At 40.5% G+C, this 16,002-nt stretch overlaps 1 non-coding gene across 1 annotated transcript; it reads left to right on the forward strand.

Annotated features, from left to right (window-relative positions):
• Window positions 1-15,489: 15,489 nt before the first annotated feature.
• On the forward strand, window positions 15,490-15,596 carry LOC131257214 (small nucleolar RNA R71). The gene has a single exon (XR_009177227.1). It is a non-coding gene; the product is annotated as a small nucleolar RNA R71 (small nucleolar RNA).
• Window positions 15,597-16,002: the final 406 nt, after the last annotated feature.

The raw sequence follows: 16,002 nt of genomic DNA on the forward strand, positions 1-16,002 counted from the left end.
TGCCTCAGTTGTAAGAATGACAACATTGCAATAAAGAGCAATGCTTGTCATGAGATAGGTAATAGCTATTAACCCATGACCAGGATGGATACGGAATTGGATAATCAAATAACACATCAAAGAAGGAAGACAAAGAGGAATACTAGACATAACAGAGTGAAGGACACGAGTCATGAAGAGAGTAAGTTCAGACTTAATCCCAAATCATGGATACACATTGGACGTAAATATGCGATGTAAGACTCTGTATTTAGGAAGCATCTGGTTAGCACGGAGGACATTGCTAGTGTTCACAACCCCAAGTGTAGGGTCGTGATGTAGTAATAATCTCGGTGAGACCGAGGTCGAATCTACAGGGACTAATCTCGTGTGTGTTCTAAATGAAACTAGAAGTAGAACTAGAAAAAGATGCAAATCTGAAAAGGCCAAGCTATATGTCCTAAAGTAGGGGGGTGAATAGGATTATGCCAAATTAAAAAATCTTAATGGAATTAAAAAATATGATAGCCAAATAAAGGAAATCAATTCATAACACAGGAATGAAAAGCAGCCTCAATAATCAAGTATTGAGAGGTTGATACAAATGTTGTTCTAAGGACAACCTTACACCATAAAAACCAAGGGTTTATGGTAGGACAACCTTACTAGAATGATGAGTATCAAATTCTCAAACTTAAGAGGAAAATAAATCTACATTATTACAATATTCCCATAATGCTTGAAATATAAATATTACAACATTCACATCCACACATACATCCCACAAACTTGAATGATAAAAGATATAGAAAATAAACAAACATTCAAATCACAAGACATAAAGAATTATAGTGGTTCGCCTATGTGTTCACCAACTGTTAAACAACAGGCAAATAACTTGCTACTCCACTCCTAATATCCTCACACAGTGGATATTAGCATTCATTATGAAAATAGGTTTTTCTCAGGTTCACCTAAAACCCTCACAATTGTGTCTTTCTAATGGGCTTACACAATTCAAAAACCCCACACTCTGAGTTTTCTAGCTCTCCTCGGATAACCAACACTTAGAGATTTTTCTAGCTTAATCTCAAAGAAACCAAAAACATAGAAGATTTACACAAATGTAAAATACCTGGATTTCTCTTTTTGTAGCAGCTTGGAAGAACTAAATTGGAGTAGAAGTTCGAATGTAGATGTTCAATGTCCAATACTCACTTTGAATTGGTTATAGGTTCTAATTGATTTTAAATTAAATCAAGTTGGGCTAGCTCTATTTAATTTTGATTCCAAGAAGTGGAATATCACAATTCCTCTTTTAAATTAGATTGAATTACAGAAACAAAATCAAATATAAAAAGCTAACAAAAGAGAATATTAAATATGCATAGTCTAGCTTAAGAAGACTACAAACTTATCTCTCAGAGTGATGCCTTGATTTTACTTGAATTGGATTCTTAAACTTTGAAATCCGTGCTCTATTTGTAGTTGCAAAAAATGCATTTACGACTGGTCTTGTGGATACTACGACTAGTCATAGGACCAACAGTATTTTGAATTTTTGAGCACGATTGGATAAAACCGTTCCACGACTAGTTGTAGGCTGTCCACGACCGGTTGTGAACCCTCTACGACTGGTCGTGACCTGCCCACGACTGGTCGTGAGGAACCAGAATTCGTTGTTGTAGTTTGAGTCGTAGCTGCTGGACTGGTCGTGAACGAGTCATGCATTGTTCACACGACCGGTCGAGCAGACTCCAGGACTAGTCGTAGCTCAACCAAAAAAATTTAAAAATTTGCAACAACTTAGGACTAGTCTTGAAATTTCTTAGACTGGTCGAGCCAGTTCTAGGACTAGTCGAACAGAGTCCAAGACTAGTCTAAGAACAGACCAAACACTTATATAATGATTCAATTTGAATTATGTATACAAAATGACCTACCCTAAGGTCAATCTAAGGTCAATCATACATTGAGAGTGATGTATGAACATTGAGAGTTCATTTTTTCATATTATGCACCCCGTGAACTCTAGAGAGTTACTATGGCTAACCCTGTGTATAAATCCCACCGAGTTCATGGCCCCGGTAGCTTCAATGGGCCCCTCTAATGGATCACGATTTGTGAACTCCCCAGCCATGATAAGTCCAGTGAACTCATAAAAGTTACAAAGATCATTCACTTAAGACCCGACTTCGACCACTTATGAGTCTAAAAAAACTGTGATCACTCAACTACTCAAGAGCCTAAACTGTGTGTCAAATTAATTTTAAACCAAAATTAGCTCCGCTCATTAAAGTAATTACCTCATGGGGGCACTACACTAGCAATCATTATAGATTGTCATTATATTATATGCTAGACAAAAGCATGAATATGTGAATTAACATACGCAATATTGTATCAAAATGTGCTCAAAATTAATTATCCTGGTAAAATTTTTGAAAATAGACTTGTTTCAAGTAAAACACTAGAATTCATTTGCGAATTTTACAAGACAAGAGATTACATGCAAAATCAAAATTTCTACAAATCTTCTTACATGCCCAATGTTGTCATGTATCTCTATAAATCCTCTTTCAATTGAACTTGCGCTGCGATAATAATTTGTTCAGCTTTGAGAATATTTTTTGCTTAATTAGGAACATTGGCCAGTTCTTGCTCCATAGAGGCAGCCACTTTGTTCTTCATTTGTTCAGTTCTTTCAATATCAGCAACATGAACATTAACTTCAATTTCTTCTTTGATCTTGCAAGTATTTAATTCCTCTTCTTGTCTCTTCACTTCAAGCAAATCAATCACTTTCTGCAGAAAAGCAATATGATTATCAATGATCGCCCTATTCTTGTTAGACACTTTCAGCCTATCGTGAAGAGATTGATGTTCAACATTATAACTAGATATGACTCATCAGTTCGGGAAAACTTCTCCTTGAGGGACATTAATTCTCTTTAACAATCCAAAATATCTGGGGTAATAACTACACTCCGTGTTGATTCCAAATTATTTATAAAATCAAAGAATTGTAACAAAGAGTTGTGCAGAGGAAGAACGTTGATATGGGCCAGCATCCCCCAATGATCAAGAACAACTAAGGCACTATTAAAGAAAGGCCATTCCGCAAGATCTTTGAAGGCGCTTACAATGATAGAAATAACATTATTGAAAAATACAAGCATGAGAAGCGATACTTTTTCTAAAGAAATTCTATCAGAAATCGTGGCTACAGAATTAGAACTTGCAGATCCACTTAAGGTTGGCACAATCTGTCATGCCCCAAACTCGGTGACCAGACCCACAAGGAACCCGATAGTTAGTTCTGGCCGCAACAGCCTCTGTAGTACTCCATTCTTGGTTCCTAGCTCAGGTTTCGATCTTGGGATCCTACAAGGAGGATTTCCATATCACAATTCCAATCCAATTGAGCATACCCAAGATCATAGCAAGTAAATCTCAAAAAATAAACAAGGAACACAATGCAAAATCCACTAAGAATTTAAACTTTATAGGTACAAGGCTCAAAAGGAAATACATAATATAAAAAGAAGGGAAGAAAATATCTCCAATAGGTCCTCAGCTCGCACCAATCAAATCCACAGCTCCTTCACTACTGCACTGACCGAGGATCGCCTACACGCATCAATCATGCATAAGCTTATAGAAAGCTTAGAGGGCGATGTAAGTGTATGACAATAGTGTTCAGAAGAATAAGGACAATGCAGAAGGAGCCAATGAACAATAACAATGCCTCCAGCCGTATCGAGGCTAAGCTATGAATGCAGTAAGCCATACCAAGGTTACACAATGCAATACATGAGTACTAGGCATCATACCAAGGTGATGCAATATAAGGCTTATACAGCCGATGTGAATGTAATGCGAAGTAATGTCAATCCTCATATCAAATCCACATATCAAGTACAGTTCTATCATAAGGAATCCATCAGGGTCAAGTACATTACTGGATGACTGCCGCTCTGCAAGACCCTCACAGTCAAACGAGCGTAAGAGTCACTACCCGCCCGTGGACAGCCAATCACCAGCGAGGATTAATGGTAGCGGACCCATTCACAAGCTAGTCAAACTTAACCTAGCTATTGCCCTCTCTCTTAGGTGGGTAAGGCCACACCCCATCCCAATCAACCTCGCAACAGTGAGAGTCGTGACCTAATGGTATAAAAGTACTTGTGCGCTCATGTTTTCCACTCGGTCTCGACGTTGAGGTGTCTCCTCAGTACCGTAGAAGTTTAGGGGCTTTCACCCAGGGATATCCTATACACCCCAAATGCTCAAGAATCATTTCCGATGTCCATATATGGCCATCCACGATATCTCTATGGAGGCTACGACCCTGATGAAGCAAGGGTGAATATCCACATGCTATGCAATGTCAGATGCTGAATCACACAATTAACCATGCATCAATCCCAAGCATCCACCGTGCTCAAGAGGGTAAACTCCATCCCTCGGGGAGATACCAACATGTCCTACACAATGGACAACCATGACTAATCATACCTCAACCAAGCATGCGTATGATGCATATGGGAGTGGGCCATGAAGATGAATAAGGGTGTCAATGAGGTGAATGAGGAGATGTACTCTCTACTTAACCATGAAGGGTCTAGGTACTTAACCAATTTCTCATAAGGAATATAACCTGTAGTGGGAGCCCATTTTCATGGGGTAGCCCACGAGACTAAGCATACAAAGCCAGGGCCTAGATAATATGGAAACTGGCCTAGCAAGGGACTAAGGTGGGCATTCAACCATACTTAGCAACCAATGGACCTAGAGGGGTCCAAATGGGGATTTTCAACTGTAACGCCCTGAAATTCGGGGGTCGAGCATAACTCAGCTCTCGAGTTCCAAAACATCACTTATGCAACATTTATAATGATGGATGTATGTTGTCTGTATTAGTGCATAAAACATGAAATAGATTAAGCCAAATAGCAAATATAATTCAGGGATAAGTGAAGAAAGTAAACAGAAAACTTATAGAAAAAATATGTGTACAAGTGCAAATCCCTGAAGTACATATACATACCACGTCGTAATGAAAGTGTTACTATCAAAATTACAAGTATTGAATTACATCATTTAATTCTCAAAAGAAATCCCAGCATCCCGCGCATCAGAACGAGGCTGACTAGAACCCATCTGAAAACTGCATAAAAGAGAAAGCAGCCTCATCATCATCCATCTCCCACTCTGCCTCAGAAGTCGCATCAACATCTGCAACATCAGCAACTAAGACAGAGTCTGGTGGGTGTTTAACACTGCCCCAGAACGTGGGAGTGAGTGATCAACTCAGTGGAACAATAAAGCACAGGTTAACATGTTATCAGTTCAATCAAGCAGTAATGATAAAGCAGAACAATTAAACATGTCCTAAGTACTCTTGTTAATGCATGGATGTATGCAGAATGATGCGTGCCCTCACGCGTACACCCTCAGCGTCTTCATCTTACGTTACGCATGACACCACCTCAAAGTGTGCCACGTCTACAAAGCACATGCAAATGCGATGCATGAATATGATTACCAAATTGTTATTAGTCCTTTTCATACAGCAGGATTGGGAAGCTAAGATACCTTCCTCATATCACCATTCAAACAATGATCCATTCTAGGGTCGTCAGTCCTAGACATCTCATACGATCATATGTTTTCAGGTCGTTGCAAAGGGCTCGTCACCAATCAATGCACACCTATCATACCTTCATTACTACACTAAGGCTCGTCACCTCGATGCGGTATCCAGGTATGCTCAAGGTCACTACAAAGGGCTCGTCACCAATCAATGTAGGCTGACAGCGTGAATATAGTGTCCCATACCACCATAATTGGCTCATGAGTTTAGTTGCTCACTGGTCACTACGGGGAGGCTCCTCACCCCAGTGTAGGCCGACAGCTCGACCACGGTGTCCCATACCACCATGTCCGGCTCATGAGTCTTAGCGGATCAAGGTACCAAGGTTAATAGGATTTCATTGGTAAGTTCGGTACCTTAGATTTAAGTAGTAGCGTCCATACATGGTGAACATACATCGGACAATCGGGTTACTTGACGAACTCGACTAGCAGGAGCGCACGTTGGGTTGAATGACATAGAGTGCGCAAACACTCCACGTGGCCAAACCACTGCCGACAACTCTAATACAACTATGGTTCGTTTAATACGTCCTACGTGGCGAAAGCAACATCAGCCACGATCTTAAGGCCGATTACCGATTTTCTGGACTAATGCATAGTCCCACACACATTACACTACAACAGATATTCATAACTACAATTTAGAATAGTAATGGAACAACAGCTCAAATCATATGGTACACCAACATTTGAAGAATATCGACTTAACATGAATGAAAGCATAAGTAATACTTGAATTTAAACAACAAGGAATGTAACTTGCATAAAGGAAATCATACACACTAGTGGGAGAGTTGAGAATCACTTCTCAACGCCTATACTAGGTTGAAATATCACACTTTAGATCATTCAGACATTTCTACAAACACTTAGAATACATAAAACAACACACATGACGTATGTTGAAATACAAGCATTTGGACAATTCCTTTCACCAAGGAGTTGTCGCACATACATCTAGCATACATACATGACAAATAATCATGGCAACCATAAGTGCATATTTTATACGTATACGGTACTTTATACATACACATAGAATACACAATTCTCAATATAAAACATGCATATCAGGAACGCAAAGCAAACATAACATTTGGCATGTGAAATCTCATCCATAGCAAGAATAAACCATTAACTGGCATTGAAAGCCTTGAAAACCATAACCTATACACTTAAAGTCTGCACCTTAAGCCAGAAAAGAACACCGAACTGATTTCAGACGATATGTCTTCGTCAACGGCGACAAGATAACCTAAAGCAAGGATAGAAATGAGATACAACATCACAAAGACTATTCTAAGCTCTAACACAGATTAGGGTTAGGTTAACTTACCCAAAGATGAACTCAGAATCGTCAGAATAACGATTCAAAGTGAAGGTTAAAGGATGAAGAAGAACAGGAAAGAATCTAAGATGATTCACCAACTTCTCTCTCACTTTCTCTCTTTTCCTCTCTCTTTCTTAGCTAGGGTTAGGAAATTCGTATGGAAAAGAGAGCTAGGGTTTAAGGACTATAAATAGGCCTAATATTGATGAAAATAACCCCAGGGCCAAGGTATACTTAGGGTATAACCAAAACCAGCCTCTCACGATCCAATGAAGCACTTCTGGTGGGCCTATTACCACGAAAGGTCAGACTTAAGATCTTTGACCATGGATCTAGGTCAAGCTGAGTTTTCGTACCAACCAGATCTTCAGATTAGCCGTGACGGACCACACTCAATCCAACGGTCACTGAATCTCGATTAGGTTCACAAGCACAAGGACATGCCTGGGCCACCTTCCCTTATCAGAGGGTGAAATTGGGTCAGAATCCAATGGTCAGATTGCTTAAAATCGTCACGCAAGAGACACGACTCAGATTTCATAAAATCTTATTAAATTTCCAACCGTTCTCACACTCTTCACTCCGAACTCAATCAAATCGACCCAGAACATCATTTGGACTTGATTTTTGAGGTGATGGTCAAGTCCAACATGGTGACCGCAACAGCTTAAGATCATCGCCATTGAACTTTCGACGCGCGGTCCAGGTCCGATCCAGAACTTTTAAAAATTCCCAAGAACAACTGGATTTAGCGATGGATCCCAAATTTTAGAGTAACATAGCGTTAACTAATCTACAAGTTTTGAGTTATGTAGATACAATTTAAAGTGATTGATGCAAATTTCACAAGCAATCGAGTATAGCGCTAATTACCTCAAAAACAACTACTAAGGAAAGATTAGCACAAAATTTCCGGGGTCATTACATCAACCACCATTGCGACAAGGCAACTAATCCACAAACCACATAAACATAAGGCCCAAGGCCCATATCCAAACCATATGCACATAGGTCCCACAAAAGACTTAAGGAAGTAGGCCCAATATTACCATTAACAATCATGGCCCAAGGAGGGGAACCAAGGCCCAAAGCCCAAGTCCTAAGGGCCATAGAGTCCAAGCATTTAGATGGACTTAGTGGGTAGCCCATGTATACAAATACATGGCCCAAAACAAGTCTTTTTGTTGGGTGGAATGGGACCCATTATATTAGCCCAATAACTAGTCATTTAAGTGGGCATTCAAGGGCCCAAATCCACTTTTTCCTCAGCCCATAAGTCCAGCAAATGGTGGAAGGTCAGCCCAACACATGATTGGCCCAGGTGGGACATTCCAGCCCAATCTGGGCCCACTAGAAAGCCTTAAAATCTGGTATGCATTAGGTCCCACAAATGGTTATTAAAGGTGGCCCAAAACATGCATTAATTAAGCCTAAAACATTCTAAAGAATAGGTGAGCAACAAGTACCCAAAACCCGTCAATGTGGTGGTCCCCCAATTCTAATAAAAATTTAGCCATACAGTGTATATTTAAATGGCCATGGCTGGACTTTCAATCCACCAAATCTTTTGGGCCTATTGAGGCCCAGAAACATGTCAAAATACTTGGGAGTTACTCCCATAGTGTCCGTCAATACATCATAGGGGCCTCACCAATTTGGAGATAGGGATTTGGCACTTAGAAAGGTGGGGCTGCTACTGGACTATAGGCCCAGTAGAAGCCCCAAGAGGGCAGGGGCATCTCAGGCCTGGGCGGTCCAAGGTGTGGATGGCCTGGGCCCCAAACACATGCAACAAGGTGGGCTCCCACATTCTAAGTGGGCCCCACATGAGACGTCCACCTAGGGTGGTCCTAACCCACATGGGCCTCACATATATGGAGGGATGGCATGGATGAAAGACATACATCATGGTGGACCTGGCCAAGGACGGCTAGCTCATGGTGGGCATCCACCACCTGGATGTCCATCATAGATGGCTGGTCCAGTTGGTTGGCCCCATAAAAATGACCCTTGAGGCCTCTAAGTCATCACAAGGTGGGCCCCACAGATGCACACAAAAGCCCAAATGGGCTGGGCCCAATTAACTCCACAAACACAAAAATATAGCAATGCAGAAAAATTCCAGTAATGTTCATGTTGCTGTACCAATTTGGGCTCCCCAAAGGAGTAGGTCCAGGGTCTCCAAAAATTCTAAAATTAGGGACCAAGGTCCCTTATCAAGTCTAGAACAAGGTGGGACCTAGAAAGGTGGTCCACCGTTAGAGAACATATTTTTAAATTATGAGTTACAACAACTTGTATTGCTGGAAATTATAGCAGAAATCTGGTTGAACACCCATATTGGCCCACTCTTTTGGATGCTCAAATGGGGTCAGTTGGGGCTGAAATTTGGTAGGCTTATAGGTGGGACATACACCTTCAAGAATCACCTATTATATGGTATTAACATCCCCAAAATACGACCAAAAATCAGGCCCTAAGATGGCCTAAAATCTTTCTAGACAGTCTGGGCAGCAACATATGTCTGATAAAAATAAATTGCAAACATTATTTAAATGGGGATTTAACCCTAGAAAATCATGGTGTGGTCCACTCAAGTGGGCCCCACAAACATCCAAACCATCCCATCATCCAAATCATCCTTGCATGCACCCCGTTTTGGTGATTTTAGGGGCCACATGTCCCTGGAATGGACTGTGAAAAACATCCTTCCTCTATGGACAGTTTGGATCTTGTCGGTCCACAAGGTGGGCCACATACTCATGATCAGGAACTTTTAAAAAGAAAAGGAGAAGAAAACATCCACAAGAGAAGGGTCGCCGCCTCAATGATGCCCTTCCCTTCATCACACACATACATAGACATTTCATTACCATAAGATGTACAATCTACATGATCAAGGCTACCTATTAAGATATATGGTGGAGATCCAATCTTCACCAATGATCAAGGGTCTAGATGACCCAAGGATCCTGATCTGAGGAAGAAGGGAGCATGAAGGGATCCAAGGAGAATGGTCCCTTACATGCACATGCATGCAATGTCAGATAGGCTACAAGCTATATGCATGGAGTCTTGGGGCCACCATCATCACTTGATGGGTCCTACAAGCTCCATCATTGGAAGAAGAAAAAAGATAAAGAAGGAAATAAAAGAAATATGAAATTTTAAAATGCAAGCACACCCACCTATCAAAACAACTCCAAAGTTACACCACTAGCATCAAGAAGCTTCAAGGATCATGGTTTAATGGTTGAGATTGGTTGATGATGGATGGATTAGGAGGTGTTAGGAGGTGAGAAGACTGAAATTTTTTGGGGAGGTGGGATGTTTGGAGTTGCTAGCAAGAGAAGAGAAGAGAGAGAGAGAGTGAGAGAGAGAGAGAGAGAGAGAAATGAGAGGGAAAGAGAGAGAGAAAGGTTTTAAGGCAAGTCATGATTACTTCTCTCACCTAGGGTAGAGAAATGCAATCATGAGGGTAGGGAGTTACAAACAAGGTTCATCGGCTAGTAGGATTTTTGAAAATCTAGCCTAGGCATGACATCATTGCATGGGAGAATGTGCAAGGCCATGGTGAGGTCCATCAATCACACATCAATGGCCGAAATCGAACGTTGCCCATAACTTGTGATGTACACGTCGGATTCATGCACAAGACACGGCGTTGGAACCGCGGTGCCGATATGGATAAGATGGCATAGGTTTCGGGTTGACGTGACTGAACTTGGGGATGACCGTAAATGCTAACCATAGGTCACGGGTCACTGAAATTCGATCGGTAGGACCATGAGACCTAAAGGAACGGCATGCACACTTGGGTTAGGGTCTCACACAATCGTAGTTGAAAAGGAAAAGGAACAATACGATTAGAAATGTCAAAAGTAGATTATATGAAGATAGGAAGAATAAAAAGTGTACCCTCTTTGGGGGGTAATTTGAGAAGTGGCTGGTATAGAAGATACTCCTACTCTAGAAGACACAGGAATGTCTACAGCGGAAACCGTAACATTAAGAGAAATTTCACAGACTCCAGTGGTTAAATCCAAGGTTGTTGGGGTTGGAATATCAACATGATCAGAAAAAAATTCCAAACTCTAATTAGCTGGTTGAATAGGAGAAGGACATGCGATGGAGGATTTCTCAACGTGAACAGGGACATCAATAATTAGAGCAGCAACTGTTGGGACCCGTGTAGTGTCCTGATTCACTTCTATACAATGAGGAAAAAATAATTTCTCTGCTTTTATGCGAGTGTCTGATAAAGGAATCTTTGCCTCTCTACATGCAAAAACTCCGCTATAGTTGGAAGTGAAGTAGGGCCTTATGCAATCACCTTGGTAACTTTTATGATACAAGGAGAGTATGAAACATCAAAAGAAATATAAATGTTTGCACCTGGAGAACAACTAGAACCCTCGTAATCAAGCTGTTCTTCTTCAAGAGAAGCCGTCCTAACTGAAGAAGAAATATCTAGACGATCTGGATGGATTTCAATGGTTGGAACATCAGTTCTGACCTCACCTTCTTCACCAATATCCACTTTTGCATCCTCTTCTTGATTGTCATCTACTAAAATATTTCCTTTGTCAGTTAAACTTGTCGAAGAAGAAGTACTAGAGGTCTCAATATCTGTAGAGTAATCTGATGAACTATCTTCTTCAGAAATTGCTTGTTTTCCCCTACAAGTAGTCTTTACCGGAAGAAGATGAGAGCCCCGAGATGGAGAAGGATTTTGCTGAATTAAAACTTCTGGAGATAAACATATGGCTCATGACCGAGTCATGGGAAAAGCTGCAGGCACAGTCTGACCCGCAGTAGGAGTGATTGCAGTCATAGCTCGATATATCGTAGGAGAAGCTGCAGGCACAGTTTGACCCGCAATAGGAGAAATTGCAGCTGTAGCTCGATCCGTTGTAGGAGGATCCGCAGTTACAGTTTAACCCTCTGCTTCTTGAGTAAGGGAAGAAAGAATAACACTAGGGATCTCAGATTCATTGACGGGAGTGGTTTGTCTCTTTACTTCCTTTATAAGATCTAAGGGAGATCCAAAGGCTATCCATCCTTCCAATGTATTGGGTGGCTTTATTTTGCAGATGGGCTCTTCTGTAGAAATTCTCCGACAAAGTTGGCTAGGAGTTGTAGCATGATCTTTCTCAACAAAGTAGCCTATTCCTTGCTCCGGTCATGAGTTCCTCATTCTAGGAGGAGGAATCCAAATAAGATGATCAACTGGAAGATAGTTGCGCACCAATTAATACTGATGCGACCACCAACGCATTCAAGCATATGAAGCTTGCACTTGATGATTAAAGCCAGGAAGAACGAAGTGAGAACTGAAATTTTTGGCTAGGAAATGCTTCCATATTAGGTTCCAGTTGTATAGGCCAACTCCATAGCTTTGCATTATACGGGTAACTTCTTCTCATGCCTGAGGCACTGTTTGATCATAACTAAACTGCCTTGGGAACCTACTGGGATAGTAGGGCTCTTTCCAAAATTTGACTCCTTCGCGAAGAGGTAGACTACAAGATAGGATGCAAATTAAAAAAGTTCTTTCAATGGGTTCCAGATCATTATTGTCTTCGACTTCCCTATCTTCAACTTGATGGGTCAGATATAATGGAAAAAAGTCGATAGACTCCATGTTCTTAATTTTGTCAACAACCCAACCGTATGTATTCTTCACCATTTTTTCTCTTGAGATAATAACATAAGGGAGGACGCTCAGGATTAACATAGGCCTTCTCAGGATCATTATATGTCCATGGAAAATATATCCCTAACCAGCTAGAAAAACAATGTCATGGGGTGAATGAAGATGTGGCCCCAATTTTCGGGCTTAAGCAATGTGCTGTAATGTTTCCAAAAGCCTTATACAGGGAACATAAAACAGGAGGAACCATAGAATATTTCTTCTTTCCTTCCGCTATAGCTTCCACAACAACAAATAAGGTAGGATGAATGGAATCTGACCATTTTGAACTAGGCAAGATGACTAAACTTAGCCAATATGCAAGAAAAGCGGCTAGTTCAGTTTCAAGACTAAAAATAGTAGGGCCTCTTATCCTTCGTCTAACAGATTCCAACATTAAAGAATGACTGCCAGAAAATCTGAGAAGAAAGAGAAATAGTATAAGAAAATATGTATATGTATGTAAGAAGAAGAGAGAAGAAAGGAAAGGGGAAGGAATATCAGAATTATATACCGCAGATATCTTGAGAAGTGTGCAAACCACTGAAGTGAAGATATTTTGTGAACATCTGGAAAATGTGACATCTCTCTAAAGAGCTTGACGGTAGAGGTAAAGATATGAGGATCTCTTCCAAGAGCAACGTAAGCGAATTCCGCATTGGTAGGGATAAATTCATTAAGAAAAGAGCCTGTAATGGGAAGAGAAGCCATTTGGTGAAGATCCCATACAGTGATGCTTACTTCACTGTTTGGTAGATGGAAGGAGGTTGTTGAAGAAGACCAATATTTTAGAAATCCTTTATAAATCATGGTATCTTTATGAAAAAAAGTCGAAAGTAGCTTCTATGGCGACGTATATGTTCGTTGCGATAAGGACTTCTTTGTATTTCTGAAGGATGGCCTTGAACCACGAGCTATAGAATTGACGATGAAACAGGAGACCATGTGTTCTGAATTCTTCTTTACCCCACAGAGAGTCTTGATCACAAAAACACTGTTGTACAGTTTCAAAGTAGTGAGTGGGATACAGAGTGTGAGGATTATAACACGGAGTGAGGAAACACATATACGATATTTGTCTAGTCTTTTGTACTAAGCATTTCTTTTTGAGATAACCTTTCAAAATCTTCGATTCCTTTATGACCCAATTCGCTACGTACAATAACTAGTTTTGTGTCATATGATCAGAAGGTTCGCTTTGAATCATAAAGAGATGACGTTGAATATTCAAAAGAATGATGACAGTCTTGACTTTATAAGGATTTTTTTAATTTGATTACATCTGCCCAGGACTTGATCATATCCTAGACATTCTGATAACATCCCTTATTGTGATCTATTATCTTTTCCTAAAAAAAATTATCTTTGTTTTTTTTGCTTCTTGCTCTTCGAAATGGGAGGTGGAAGGGAAGACTCGGCAGGCGTAGGGCAAGAACTGTCAGTTCGAAAGTTATCAGCAGACTTCAGCCAGTTCTCCCAGTTAGATTCGCGACCCTCTGTTGGTGGTCCCTCCAATTCCCTCATTAATACGACATGGCGAATGAGGTCAGCAAGACATTGGATTCGATCAACAAAATTGATAACTGGTGGATCTAGTACCTTGAAGAAAGAAGTGTAATTTTCAGTTTATCGAGTCCTTTTCTGAGGACGGTCTTCTGATGGTTGAGGATTTGAGGATTCAGCAGCGTATTTATTAGGGGAAGCATGTGGTCCTTTAGAATGAGCCATTAAAGAAACATGGAAAATTTAGTGAAGTTCAAACACTAAGAAAATTTTAGACGAGAAGTCCTGATAGTGCGGAACTTATTGTGCATAGAGATCAGTTGTGTGCAGGTATGGGTTGTGCACAAGGAGATATTGTGCAGAAGAAAATAGCATACAAAAGGGAATAGACGCGAATTCTGAATGGGCAGAATGAGGTCAAGTCTTGTTTATATAGTGTTCATGGATCTCAGTTATGCCGAAAGGGTCCAGTTGTGCGCAAAAGGTCTGGTTGTGCGTAAGAAGGGAATAAAGTGATATTTGTTAAGATTGATCTTATTTTTTCACTTTAAAGATAGAAAACACAAAAATGCAGGATCAAGGGGGCATATCACTTATTTCGTATTGCAGTTTAGGATTAGGGAAAGGTTGGGTTGAAAGAATCCTTTTTTCCCCAATTGAATTTTTTATCTCACGCCTTTGTATGGCATTCGAAAGGTCTTGAAGGGTTTGCAATATACTCTGATTAATAAGCTCTTGGTTTTGAATATGTTTCCAAACCAGATCCTCTTGAGGTTTCTTAAGATTCAAGAATTGGTTAGGGATTCCTTGAGGAGTAGTAGTGTGTCCATTCCTCCAACTAAAGTTCGGATGATTTCTCTAACTAGGATTGTATGTGTTTGAGATGGGTCCACTAAAAGGTCTTTGATAGTTGTTCATGGCATTTGATTGCTCGTTTAGTGCCTCTTGCAAAGTAGGTATCCTTGAGCAATTTTCAGTTGTATGTATGTTGTAATCATATATACTACAAATAACTTCCTTAGCCTTATCCTTCTTAAGTTTCATGGCCTCGACCTTCCTTGCAAGACTGGCCACTTTAGCATTTATATCATCATCCTCTTTCAGCAAGGATATCCCACCCCTCTCCCTTGCTTGAGTAAGCTTAGATGTGGTGCTAGATTTTGGGGAGATGTCTCATGATTGTGCAGTTTCAGCGAGTCTGTCAAAGTAATCCCACACCTCATCGACATTTTTGTTCATAAACTCCCCATTGTACATCGTCTCGATGAATTGGCACATGGAAGATGTCAGTCCATCATGGAAGAAAGTTGTTATGCACCATGTTTCAAAACCGTGTTGTGGGCATGAACTGATGAGATCCTTGAACCGCTCTCAACATTGTAAGAACGTTTCATGTTCCTTTTGGATGAAGTTCATGATCGACTTCCTGATGGTATTCATCTCATGGTATGGAAAGAATTTTTTTATGAACTTCTTTATCATGTCATTCCATGTGCCAATAGATCGTGGGCATAGTGAGTGCAACCACGTTAGGAAAGTATAAAGTGACTATAACCTCGTCAAATTCTTGCAAGTGCAGGTATGGACTTTTAGATTTAAGTTTAAGGAACTTTGGAAGGAGTTGGATCACTCCAGGCTTGATATCCATGTTTCCTGTGCTTCCTAGAAAAACCATACATTAGGGCGTGCTCACCCCTGCCGGTTGTAAGTAATCTCGTAAAGTACGAGGCAGGGGTGCTTGATGCACCTCATTCTCATCCTGAACTTCCACAACTCGTGGTTACAACTGATTCACCAGTTGATTTACAAGTTGATTTGTAGCCATAACCTCGATTAACTC

The sequence above is a fragment of the Magnolia sinica genome, chromosome 9 (genome assembly GCF_029962835.1).
Source record: "Magnolia sinica isolate HGM2019 chromosome 9, MsV1, whole genome shotgun sequence".
In the NCBI taxonomy this organism is placed as follows: Eukaryota; Viridiplantae; Streptophyta; class Magnoliopsida; order Magnoliales; family Magnoliaceae; genus Magnolia; species Magnolia sinica.